The sequence below is a fragment of the Spea bombifrons genome, chromosome 4 (assembly GCF_027358695.1).
Source record: "Spea bombifrons isolate aSpeBom1 chromosome 4, aSpeBom1.2.pri, whole genome shotgun sequence".
NCBI classification, from domain to species: Eukaryota; Metazoa; Chordata; class Amphibia; order Anura; family Pelobatidae; genus Spea; species Spea bombifrons.
The window spans coordinates 45,535,325-45,547,513 of NC_071090.1; positions in this window are offsets into that span (position 1 = coordinate 45,535,325).

Consider the following 12,189-nt stretch of genomic DNA (forward strand, 5'->3'; position numbering starts at 1 on the left):
AACCTCATCCCACCTAGTACTTAAAAGTTCTGGAGCAGAATGTAGTAAAATGTGTGTTACCATAGAAACCAAGATACTCCAGATATGGTACAACAATATGATTCATTATAATCTATAAATGAAAACTATGGAAACACATAAGCAGGGCAAATTTTTTAAAGAAAAAAGGTTCCAAGGCTTCAGATTGCGTTGCATAGTGTGACAAACTCTGTTAACTGAGGGCCAAACATTTCACTTTTAGGGATTTAAGGCACGGCCTTCTGCCGCAATAAGGCTCAGGAACACCAATATTAAGCAAACTGTGATTTTTTTGCAAGTGCACAAATAAAACATCCCAAAACAAAATCGTAAAAGAAAAACCTAGCTCCCGATCAGAGTGGAGCCAGACTCACCAGCCTAATTACTCTACTTCTTCATCCAGATCAATCCAGTTCTGCTTTCCGAATTGCTTCCAGTTTATACTTATACAGGTTCTGACCCACTGCACATGGCCTTTTTGGTTCTCTGGCAGGTCCAGGCTCTTTTATCGCCCTTCATGGCTCCTTTCTCAGCATCTAAATCCATTTACCACCATTTACGTGAGTCTGGAACAGAATTGTTCATACTTTATATTGGTCTGTTCATGTTTGCGTATACTACCGGATATTACTATTTGTAAATATGACCCAATAGTCTCCCAGCTCACGGGTCGGACTGGAAATGAGTAGCACCTGGAAACATTTGGACACCAGCCCTATATGATTTAATGCATGGTCAAGTTCATGTGCCCAAATGCCACACCAGGGGCGTAACTAGAAACCACAGGGCCCTGGGTCAATTCTTTTTGCCTCCAAACAGCTTGTCTGTGCCACTTTTGCCCACAAACAGCTTGTCTGTCTCATATGTTCCCCCAAACATATCTGTGCAGTCTTTGCCCCATGCAGCTTGTCAGTGCCCCCTAAACTGCCTGCCTGTATCACCTCTGTCCCTAAGTAGCTCTGTCTGTGCAATCACTGGCCTGCCATCTCTGCCTTAAAAAGCGTGCCTGTGCCACCTCTGCCTATTAAACAGCCTGTCTGTACCACCTCTGCCCCTTAACAGTCTGCCTGTGCCATTGCTGGCCCTACACACTTATACATTAGTGATATTTCTTGCATGTAATCTTGATCTGATTTATCTACATCAATTCAGGGCCATTTTCACAGTTACAGGTTACTGAATTATAGTGAATATACAGATCAAATTAATGTGATCAACAATCTCTAGATGGTAAGGTCATTTGAGCAGGGCCCTCCGCACCGGTTGTTTCTGTAATTGTTATGTTATATACTAATTGTTATGACTTGTCTACCCTTTGTAGAGCAGCGCAGAATCTGTTGGCGCTATATAAAACAATAAATAAAAATAAAATAATGCGGCAAAAACTATATGTACAGTATACTTATGGTTAAATATTATAAATACTGTAAAGACAAACCCCTTGCTCATTATTTTCTTGTTTTTGGGATGAGTTGTGAGATCTGTCCATATTGAAGAGAGGGACATACAGTATGAACTATTTACTATGAACTAACGCAGATGAGGTTACTCTGCAGGAAGGGCTGAGCTAGTCTTGCATAATGCATAGTTAAACTGGTGAACTTTATTCATTTCTCACCACTACTTAATATTTTACAGAAAAGGGGATCCGGGAGAGAAGCTTCTATAGCTCCAACAAAGGCAAAATATGACATGAAACCAGACACATAGAGAAACACAAGCTCAAAATAAACTCAACATACTGAAAGGACCCGATATATTAATAAATATATTCGCCCAATATATGTAAAAAAAAACCAAAAACTAAGGAATTAAATTTAAAAATAACAAAAATTCACAATTGTTATTGTTTTCAGAATTTTTTCCTTAAAGGGCAAGTCCCATGGAAAAAAATACTGAGGACAAAAAGCAAAAACATAGATATCTGCATACCTGGAGGTTGCCATTGTTGTCAAATCATGTGATGTTTGGGTTGGCGTTCATTGCTCAGACACCACAATAAACTAATCCTTAATGGCAATGCTAATGAAGCCTGTTCTGTTATTAGTCACAGTGTCCTGCTGGGTGAGTGAAATTGAGCCATTGTATTGTTTACCACAGGCAGTATGATGAAGAGTCAGGGTGTTTGTCTATTAGATTGGACTATGGTAAAATAGCTAGAATACTCACAACTAAAACAATTAAAAACAAAGTCAATACAATATTTTTAAAAGTTAATTTTTAATCTGATACCAGTAATAAAAATGGTGGGTGTTCCCCTTTAACCCTTTCAGTGCTGGATGTCTGGCCACATTTCACCCCCCCCCCCCCCGGGACAACCATTTTCACATCCTTTCAATTTCCCAATTCTTGGGAAAATGTTTCAGTTTACTTATGAAAAACTATATTTTGGTTTCTTTTTGGCAGTTTAGATTTTTAGTGGTAGCTGACTTGAGGAGAATTTTCCATTGTGAGACAAGATATAAAGTCTTAAGTACAACAATTTTATCTTCTAAAACAACCAAAATGTGTGGGGCTGGTTGAAATAAATGTTTTTTAAACTTCAACATTCTCTGCATACATTTTTATTGACTATGTATAGCTTTAAGCAGGGCCGGCCCTACCATGGAGCAGAGTGGGGCAATTGCCCCAGGCGGCACTTTTGAAGAGGTGGCACGCGCCTTTTTTTAAATTTATTTAGTTATTTTTTAAGCGGAGGAGAGAGAGGGGCGCCAAGTGATTTTCGCTTACCAAGTTGTCAGTACCCGCTCTGCGCCTCTGTCTCTCCTCTGCGAGCCCTCTAGGTCGGTCTCGGTGCCGGCTTGTAATGCTGAGCGCCGGAATATGACTACATTTCTGGCGCTCAGTAGTAAAGCATCGTGCACCGTGGCAGAGCAGGGAGACTCACCGCAGGACTGCTGAAAGGTAAGTATAATGGTAGGGTAGATAATAGGGAGGGAGAGGAAGGGTAGATAATAGGGAGGGAGAAGAAGGGTAGATAATAGGGAGGGGGGGAGAGGAAGGGCAGATAATGACCCCTGGCGTCGGCAGGGGGGAAGGCATTTTAAACTTCGCCCCAGGCGGCATTATGTCTTGGGCTGGCCCTGGCTTTATGTATATATTTTTTTGTAAATACGGACTGAAATTTGGAACACAAAAACGTAATTTCTAATATATTTATAGGAAAAAGGTACAAGTGATAGAATGCATGGTCAAACTAGATTTAAGTATCAAAATAAATAAAATTAACAGAAATGGTATCAAATTGTACAGAGGGAAGCAGCGGCCCCTGCGGAAGTCTGCGAGCGGGCCAGAAAGGTAGGATCTATTTAATTTAAAAAAATCTTTGCTGCTGTCGACTACTCTTCGAATCATGGGGATTGTAGTTCACAGGTAACATCTGAAGCTTTACTGTTGACTGCACTTTCCATGATTCTCAGCCAGCTCCCATGATGCCTAGTCATGGCATGTCTGTTGCCTGTTGTCTGTTGAATAATTTCTTCTTTGCTGGTATGTACTATAAAAGTAAGCTTCTTTACGACTTTCATTGCCTAGGTGTCACCTTAATTTGATTAGTCTTTATTAGTATGAAAATTCTAGCAGAAGTTGAAATATTTTTAAAAACATTGTGCACACTGGCATATACTTCAGTCTATATTCATCAGCTCTGAAACCAGTATTTTTGGCTGTGGGTTTATCATACTGTCATATAAGTAATTACTTTATCTGGCAGTGTTAGAATAGATAGACTGCGCACTTCAGATCTCTTGTTTAAAGCTGTTTGAAGAACTGGATTCACCCTTGTACATTGCCCAGACTGGGTTGTAAGAGGCTAAGATAAGAAAAAAAAAATTGTTTAAAAAATTTAGTCTTGTAGTCTTAAAGGCATTGTCAATTATATATTGATTACACTTGGTCCGGCCAAATTTTTCCACCTGGGAGGCCGGGACATTTTCAATAATTTCCCCTTCTTTTTGTTCAACCACGATTTCAGGAAACAGTTTTCGCTTTACCCGTATGTTGTATTTTCCGGCAGAAGTTCAACTTTTCATTGGTAGTGGACCAAAAAAAAATACAAAAAATGACTGGGAGAGTCAGCAACAGAAGGACACACCCACAGGAGGTTGGGCAATGTGGTGGCAGTGTACCACATTGCAGCCGCACTCAGGCTGCCATTGGGTGAGCCATGGCTTCACACAGAAGTAAAGTGTCTCGCAGACATGCTGTACCACCATCCGTGTCTGGCTCACAATACAATGATAGGAGTCATGCTGTATATTTTCTCACAAAGAAAAATGAGTGTGGCCCACGGACACATATTTTTCTACAGAAGTGGTCCACTGCAGAAAAAACTTGGACACCATTGCTATATAATGATAGGAGTCATTCTGTACCACCGTCTGTGTCTGGCTTGCTAAATAATGCCATGGCCCACTGCAAAAAAACCACCTCTGTTCTAGGTCATCCACAGCAACCACAAAACTTCCAAGCACATAGGATATTTGTCAGGTCCCATCCAGGCCATGGAGCTGCATAGCTCAGGTTTTTCCTTTTTTCACTACAGTTCCCCTGTCTCGCTGTAATCAATTCCTGGATTTCCTTATGCTCTGCCATTAACTTCTGATTCTTGAATATCGGTCCTGCTCTTGGCTTCAGCTTCTGTTTCCTTTATAAGTTGTGCCCCACCCATTTGTTATGTTTGTCTCAGTGTGTTTAGATTTAATGTTTAGTTTCCATTTATTAGTGATTCAGTAGGCAGGGTTTAGCACTAGGACCCACCGAATATTGGAGTACTTTGGCATAGTGGTGGGCTAAGCATACAATGGCCATTTGATGTGACTAAATCGTCAATTGTTATCATATAGTCATAGGCTGGTCCTGTATTTATGTGTGTCAGTCTTTGATGTGCCTTTGCCCTCTTTTCCCTGAATCATCTGAGGATCTTGGTTCCTCTCCCCATGTCCCAGTTAAGATATCCTATCCTTGCTTAAAGGAAAACGTCTGAGGATCTCAGCTCCTCACTCCATCTCTTGTGTTCCTTGCCTTGTTCCCTGTCCTCTGTTGTGTCCTGTACCATGTATGTCTTGTCTGTTTATGTTTAGAATCGGTGTTCTGTGTATTCTTTATGTTCGGCTTTGTTAATTATGCTTTATTCAGTTTCCCATGTATTTCTCTCTTGCTATGTTTCTTGCTCGGTCTGCCTGTTTCTTGCTGTGTCTCTGCTTCTGCACTGTGACTCCTGAATTCCATCTTTGGGTGTTCTGGGTCATTACAGTCGTCTGTATGGACCCAGGTCCCTGACAATATTTGATTATGTTTCCCACAATTTTTAAATTCCAGTCATGTTTGAGGGTGGATGCTGAAACCTGGCCTACCTGGAACAAGAAAGAATACACAAAAAATAATTTCCCATGTCTCCTGAACATATAGATGTCACATATATGTGGTAAGTTAGCATTACACATTCACGAGAGACCCCTATATCATCAGTGCTACAAATGGTTTCAATCTGAGAAATTAGCACAGGTGAACCAAAAATGTGCACATCCAGAATTTGGGGTGATAATTAATGATGGCATTAGAGTACGCTACAAGTAAAGAGGATAAACCAGTGGGGTTATAGCAGGGATAGCACATGCTGCCAGGCCTAAGGTACCTAATTAGGTCATTACGTACTGCATCACTCCTGGTGAGTTGTGTGCCACATGTACAATATTCATGTTAAACTAAACAAAGATACAAAAAGTCCTGTAAGTCCAAACTGTTATGCGATCACTACTTCTAATGTCTTGTTTACCCATTGTTCAGGACTGTGGACTATAATGGAGCTGAAATCTACCAAGAACTCCGTAGCTTAATATACTATTTTTGTACAACGTACATTTAAATTTTGAATTCATATTCTTATCCTGTAGAGGGCACACTTGCATTTGGAACTAACCTGTTACTGGAGTTTCAGTGTTCTTGAGAAAACTTTCTATATGAGGTTTATTCTGTACCATGTATTATAGAAAAATACAATGTATTATCTTTTATGTATATAACTCTAACAATTTACACAGTGCTTCTTACAGTTAATACACTGAAAAGGTATGACAAACTAGAATTGACAAATTCTCATTATATATATATATATATATATATATATATATATATATATATATATATACACAGATAGTGAAGATAAAACACCATACTTGCAATGGAGTCCACAGAGGATATTTTACAGTTTTGAAGACACAGTGGCAATATGATATTAATACCATTGAATATAGGTTCCGACATAATTTTTATATACGGTACATATCTCTCTCTCTCTCTCTCTCTCGATATATAGATATATATATCGAGAGAGAGAGATATATAGAGAGAGAGATATATATATATATACACACATATTGGTCAATTTTACCCGTATGCCTTCTTGGTATCAGCATTTTGACACATTTTGAAACTAAAGGTCTTGGATAATATGATGCCATCCAACATCTAGTACTCAATCCAATGAGGACTAGATGTTGGGTGGCATCATAGTATCCAAGACCCGTAATCATATGCAGCAGTCCTTCCCATGGACACATCATCCATTTGCTGTAACTGTTAATGCAGCCATTTGCAGGTTCTCCAAAATTAATGTGCAACTAAAATATATGTTTAAAAAAACCACATTAAATAACACAACCAATATTAATAGGCTTCTACCCTGCTAGTATTTAATTCTATAGAATAAGCAACAAGGATGATTAAGTTTAACTCGAAAGAAAAGTGCATTCCCACAGTCTTTAGGCTCAGATATAGACTTGAAAGTCTGTACAGCTGAATAAAACCTCTCACCCGAGACATGTTTTTCAGTTTTCAGATGTCTTAAACTTTAAAAGAAACGTGGCCTCTTTTGAAAAGGCCAAAGCTATTCTACATAAATTTGATGATGCAGCTAATAATTTAAAAATCTTGCCCATAGACCAGTCATTGAGTCTCAGTCTGTTTTTTGAAAGAAAATCACTACTTCCGTTCCATATAGACCCAAATTGTTTTTTTTTTTTGTGTGAATCTCAGAAGGATCAATCACTGAGCAAAGATTGGTCATTTCACTTCTACAGCTTATTGGTTAGAGCTGGCCCTGACAGCATCAACATGTAGCTTCAACTAATTGAGTGATGAAGAAGGCACAGAAAATCTGGTGAGCCCTATTGTGTATTAAAGGCTTACAGAAAACCAAAGTGATCTGGAACTTTGAATGGTTCTTGAGTTAAATTAACATTTCCATCTAGCCTGATAAAAAGTGAAAATTTCAAATTAAACATACTGTAGTAAGTTGAGCTATATAGTGTTTGTTTCAACACATTGAAAGAAATACGCTTAACATCTGAAGACATTCAGTATAATTGTTTTGTTAAACCAAAGAGTTGTTTTGATTGTATTTGATCCCAGTATTACCCAATTTATTTACAAACTACATCACCTAATACAATTTAAATCACACCTGGTATGTGTATTCTATTTCATAGTTTGCGTGATGCTCAGTGTAGGGCTGATTTGCTAATTCAGTATGATTAAAGAGAATTGTACAACTACAATAACGCTTGGATGTTGTACGCTTCAAACATACACATCAATCAAACACAAGCATGTTGTTGTAAAATAAGTCTGATTCCAGGTGCAGGCTGTTAATCTGCATTCAGAGATGAAAGTGCGACGCAAGGCAACATCCTTTGTAATTACAAAAAAATCACGGATTTCTAATGCGAAACAATTGTGAAAGTTTTGCATACATGGGGCAAGTGTATGCATCTGAAATATGATGTAGAATGGTCTACTAATTGATTTTCCACTTTTTCTGCGCTCCCAAATGCATTAGTAAATATCTGATTGTCCCCTTTTCTGAATTACACAAGAGCATGTCACCTCACTTGTAGGTCCACTCTCAAAACACGGGCTGTAGCAAGATGTCACACCAACCCTATGTGTTGCGTTTGGCAGCATTACATCATTGTCCTTAATTTCAGCATTCCATATAATGGTTCTAGATTTTCTCATTCCCTTTGAATGTACGTACTGTGTGAAGCACTGCATAAATTGTTTGTGATTAGTAATTGTCCACATCCTAAATCCCCATTAGTCCCAATATTCCATTGCTCTCACTGCACACATGTTTTGTGCCACAATACTGATAAGACATTTGCATACACCAGCCCATCCATCCTTACGTTTTAACCCCTTAAGGACAATGGGCGGTCCCAAATCCCTTTGAAAAAAATGCATTTTGAGCGCGTGCATGTACAGGCTTTGTAAGTGGTCCTAAATATGATTTGCTTTTCGCACAGTAAATTGATATAAAAATATATGCATGGTCTCACCTAATCTCATTATATAACAGAGGGGAAAAAGGCGTGCTACACATACAACAGAATTTATAAGCAGCTATTTTTTCATGTTTCAGATCATTCATTTTTGGGAAACATATTATATGGCATAAAATAGTTGGGATAGTAATTCATACCATGTCACTGCTTTTGAGGAACCTTCTTCACCATTTCTGTACAGGGCCTGGTATAAAAAAATAACACTCACCATGAATCACTAATTGAACATGACTTGTGGTTGTAAAATAACTCCACTTCAAACATGTGTATAGCTGCTTGCTCCGTCTAAGAATGTGTCCTTGTCTTTCTGGATTTAATTACGTCTTGTACTCTGCACATGTACATACAGGAGGCTTGACTGAAAGAAGTACCCTACCAAGCAGAAGAATATTTCTCAGCACTAATAGGATATTTTACACACCATTTACCATGACCATAATCTGCTCAGCGCCACAAACCTTTCCACAGTAGACAAATCCAAAATTAATACCGTATTTGCTCGATTATAAGACAAGGTTTTTTTCAGAGCAAATGCTCTGAAAAATACCCCTCATCTTATAATCGGGGTTGTCTTATAATCAGACCTCAAAGTCTTAATATGAGATGACTAAGATCCAGATCCCCCGCAGCTGCAGGGGATCTGGATCCTCCTGTCTCAACCCCCCCGCCCCACTTACCGGTACTTCAGAGTCCCCGGTGTGCAGCTGTCATGTAGCTGGGGCAGCGTGTAGATTCACGCTGCAGCTGGAAGGAGGCGTGGCTAGCACCGGCGCGGGGAACTCTGATCTCTGACAGCCGGGGAATGTCTGCGCGATGCACGCAGACAACCCCCGCTGCTAGCCACGCCTCCTTACGCCTCCTTACGGCTGTAGAGTCTACACACTGCCCCAGCTACATGACAGGAGACTCAGAAGTACCGGTAAGTGGGGCGGGGGGGGGGGGGTTTGGAGTGTTAAATGGGGGGCATAAGGCATTTCTGGAGGCAGGGTGCTCTGTAAAATGCCTTTTAACCCCCTTAATGCCACTCTGCCTCCAGAAATGCCTTTTTAACCCTCTATATGCCACTCTGCCTCCTGAAATGCCTTAAACCTCCCTATATGCCACTCTTCCCCATAATATGCCTTTTAACCCTCTAAGTGCCACAGTGGCATATAGGGTTAAAAGGGATATCATGGGGCACAGTGGCAAATAGGGGGTATAAGGCATTTCTGGGGCAGATGTGCATAACTGGGGGGCAGGTTGGAAAATAGAAGGAAATAAAACCAAAATATTTTTCTCAATCATAGCTTTTATTAAAAAAATAGTTTAAATGAATTAACATTTACTGGTAAAACTTTTTTCCTATAGGGTCATCTTATATTCAGGCTTTTTCTTTTTTCCTAAATTAATATTACAATTTGGGGTGTCGTCTTATAATCGAGCAAACACGGTAATTATATTATAGCACATATAGCAACTATGTTACATAAAAGCCTGGAATAGAGTCTTTAGTTTGCATCCTTCTTTAATGAGGGTGTCAAGGAGATTAAACTGTCCCCTTAAGTATGGTCATTGCCTGAATCACAAGCATGGTAAACAGCAGTTGACCAAGGGAATAACGTCTGCCTCTATCCTCCATGAGTTGAGAAAAACAGTTTACTATTTCTTTTCTGCTAAGGATTATGTTAATGATGTCCCTGTACTTGCTTATATATTCTGTGATTCCTAAATGGAGCATACAAAGTTGTGCCCTCTTCAAAAATGAAAGACATACTTGAAGCGGCTCCTGCGTTTCCCCATTTTTTTCTTCCACGTGATATGCTTACTGCCAATCTGTTCTAGCGCTGGCTTGGCCAGCATTTCAATGGGGCAAGTGTTACTGCTTCAATAAATGTAAGAATGTCTTTGGCAAGCACATTTGCACACATTCACCACATGATGGCAGTGCAGCAACTTAGTAAACCAATGCAGTGGATGCTGGTCATTGGGAAGAGTTTACATGAGCACCTTTATCCAGTCTGCCATGAGAGAACTTCTGCACAAACATCACCCCTTCTCCTATGGCAAGCAAAGAAAAAAAGAGCTTTGTGCACATTGGTTTATTACCTACTATACTCATATTATTTGATCCTTTTTATTTAATGATTCATACTTCAAATGCCTGAAGTGATTGTGGAATTTACGTTATATGCTATTATCATTGTGACTAATTGGAAACCAATGCCCCCAGATCTACAGCCAACAGACCTGGATACCATATATGACACTAACCAGAACTATTTTAGCTTAAAAATATCAGCTATAAGCATTTAAAAAGTGATATATATAAATACCAGACTGGAAGCAGATTAAGAGATATGACTCTATAATCTGTACAGATTGACAAACAGTTTCATGATTCCTGAGCACACTTTTGCAGTTTTGGAGATCATCAACTGACTACATGGTATGCTCATACTCGGATATTATTCTAAAGGAGTATTCAGATCCTGCCCTCACATGGGTCCTAGTGGGTCCATGGGAACGTGCCACACCTTGCCAACTGGCTGCCCTAAGGAATGTTCTTTTGTGGGGGGCCATTTAACGTCATGTTGCATGACCTCGTAGTAGTCAAACATGAAGCTTCTCCATGGTAAATTGTGAGTAATTGTCTGCTTACCTGTATGTGTCTGGTATGTTAGTGTGTGTCTGAGTATGTTGGTTTGAGTGTTTGTTAGTGTTTGTCTGGGTATGTTAGTGTGTGTCTACTACTTGTGTTGGTATCTGGGTATGTTCGTGTGTGTGCCTGAATATGTTAGTTTGTGTATGTGTGGGTATGTTAGTGTGTGTTTGTTAGTGTGGATGTCTGTGTGTTAGCGTGTGTCTGTATATGTTAATGTGTGGGTACATGTCTGAGTGTGTATGTCTAGTTGTGTTAGCACTCGTTGTGTTAGAGCGAGTGTCTGTGTGCCTGAGTATGTTAATTGTGTGTCTTTATTAGCGATAATATAACAAAGTAGCTGTGGGCATGGTTTTGATGAGTGTGTGTGTGTGTGGGGGGGGGGCAGCATTTCATCCTTGGACACAGACACCAAAATGTCTTATAGGCAGAATGACTGGGAATAAAAAAGCCAGGACATCAACAGTGTTCTTTGGTCTCCAAGGGCATCTTTAATGCAAATTGCTTCTGCCCCAACATTTCAAATGGCCAAGAATGGGACATTTTTGCTTTTGAACTGGTATTGGCAGAGGTTAAGCAATGGGACAGTGCTTTACTGAACCATTTTCACCAATTTGTATTTTTTATGCAATTAAGGCAAATAAGAAGAAAATATTTTTATGTAAACAACTTAAAACACATTTTCTGCAGTGAGTGTTAGAAGTTAAGAACTGTGTTTAGAAGATGAGAATATTCTTCTGTTACTCTGCGCTGAGTTTTCATAGTACAAGCTATTACTCTAATAGTCTGCACTATGAGCACTCGCAGTGCAGAGTAAGAGAAGAATCATTTTTAATAAATTGATGCTTAAATTAACGGTATGTCAACAATGATTTAATATCCCTCAACTCCACTATGATTATTTTAAATGGAACACAGAGATACTTTATACACATCTGCCCAGTTTTAATTGCCAAATACTGCAATTTCCTGATTTTGTTTTCTGTTTATATAATTATACTGATTTTAACCCATTATATTGCTAATGAATCACGCATCTCACTATAGTCTGTGGTCCATGCCACTGATCAGCCTGTCTGCTGGTGCTCTGGGGGGCTCTGCAGCAACACAGTGCCCTGTACCAGGCTTTCACTAGTAAGCAGGCGCCTCCCCCACATCACAAACTCCTCTCCCTCCTCTCCTTACTTCATT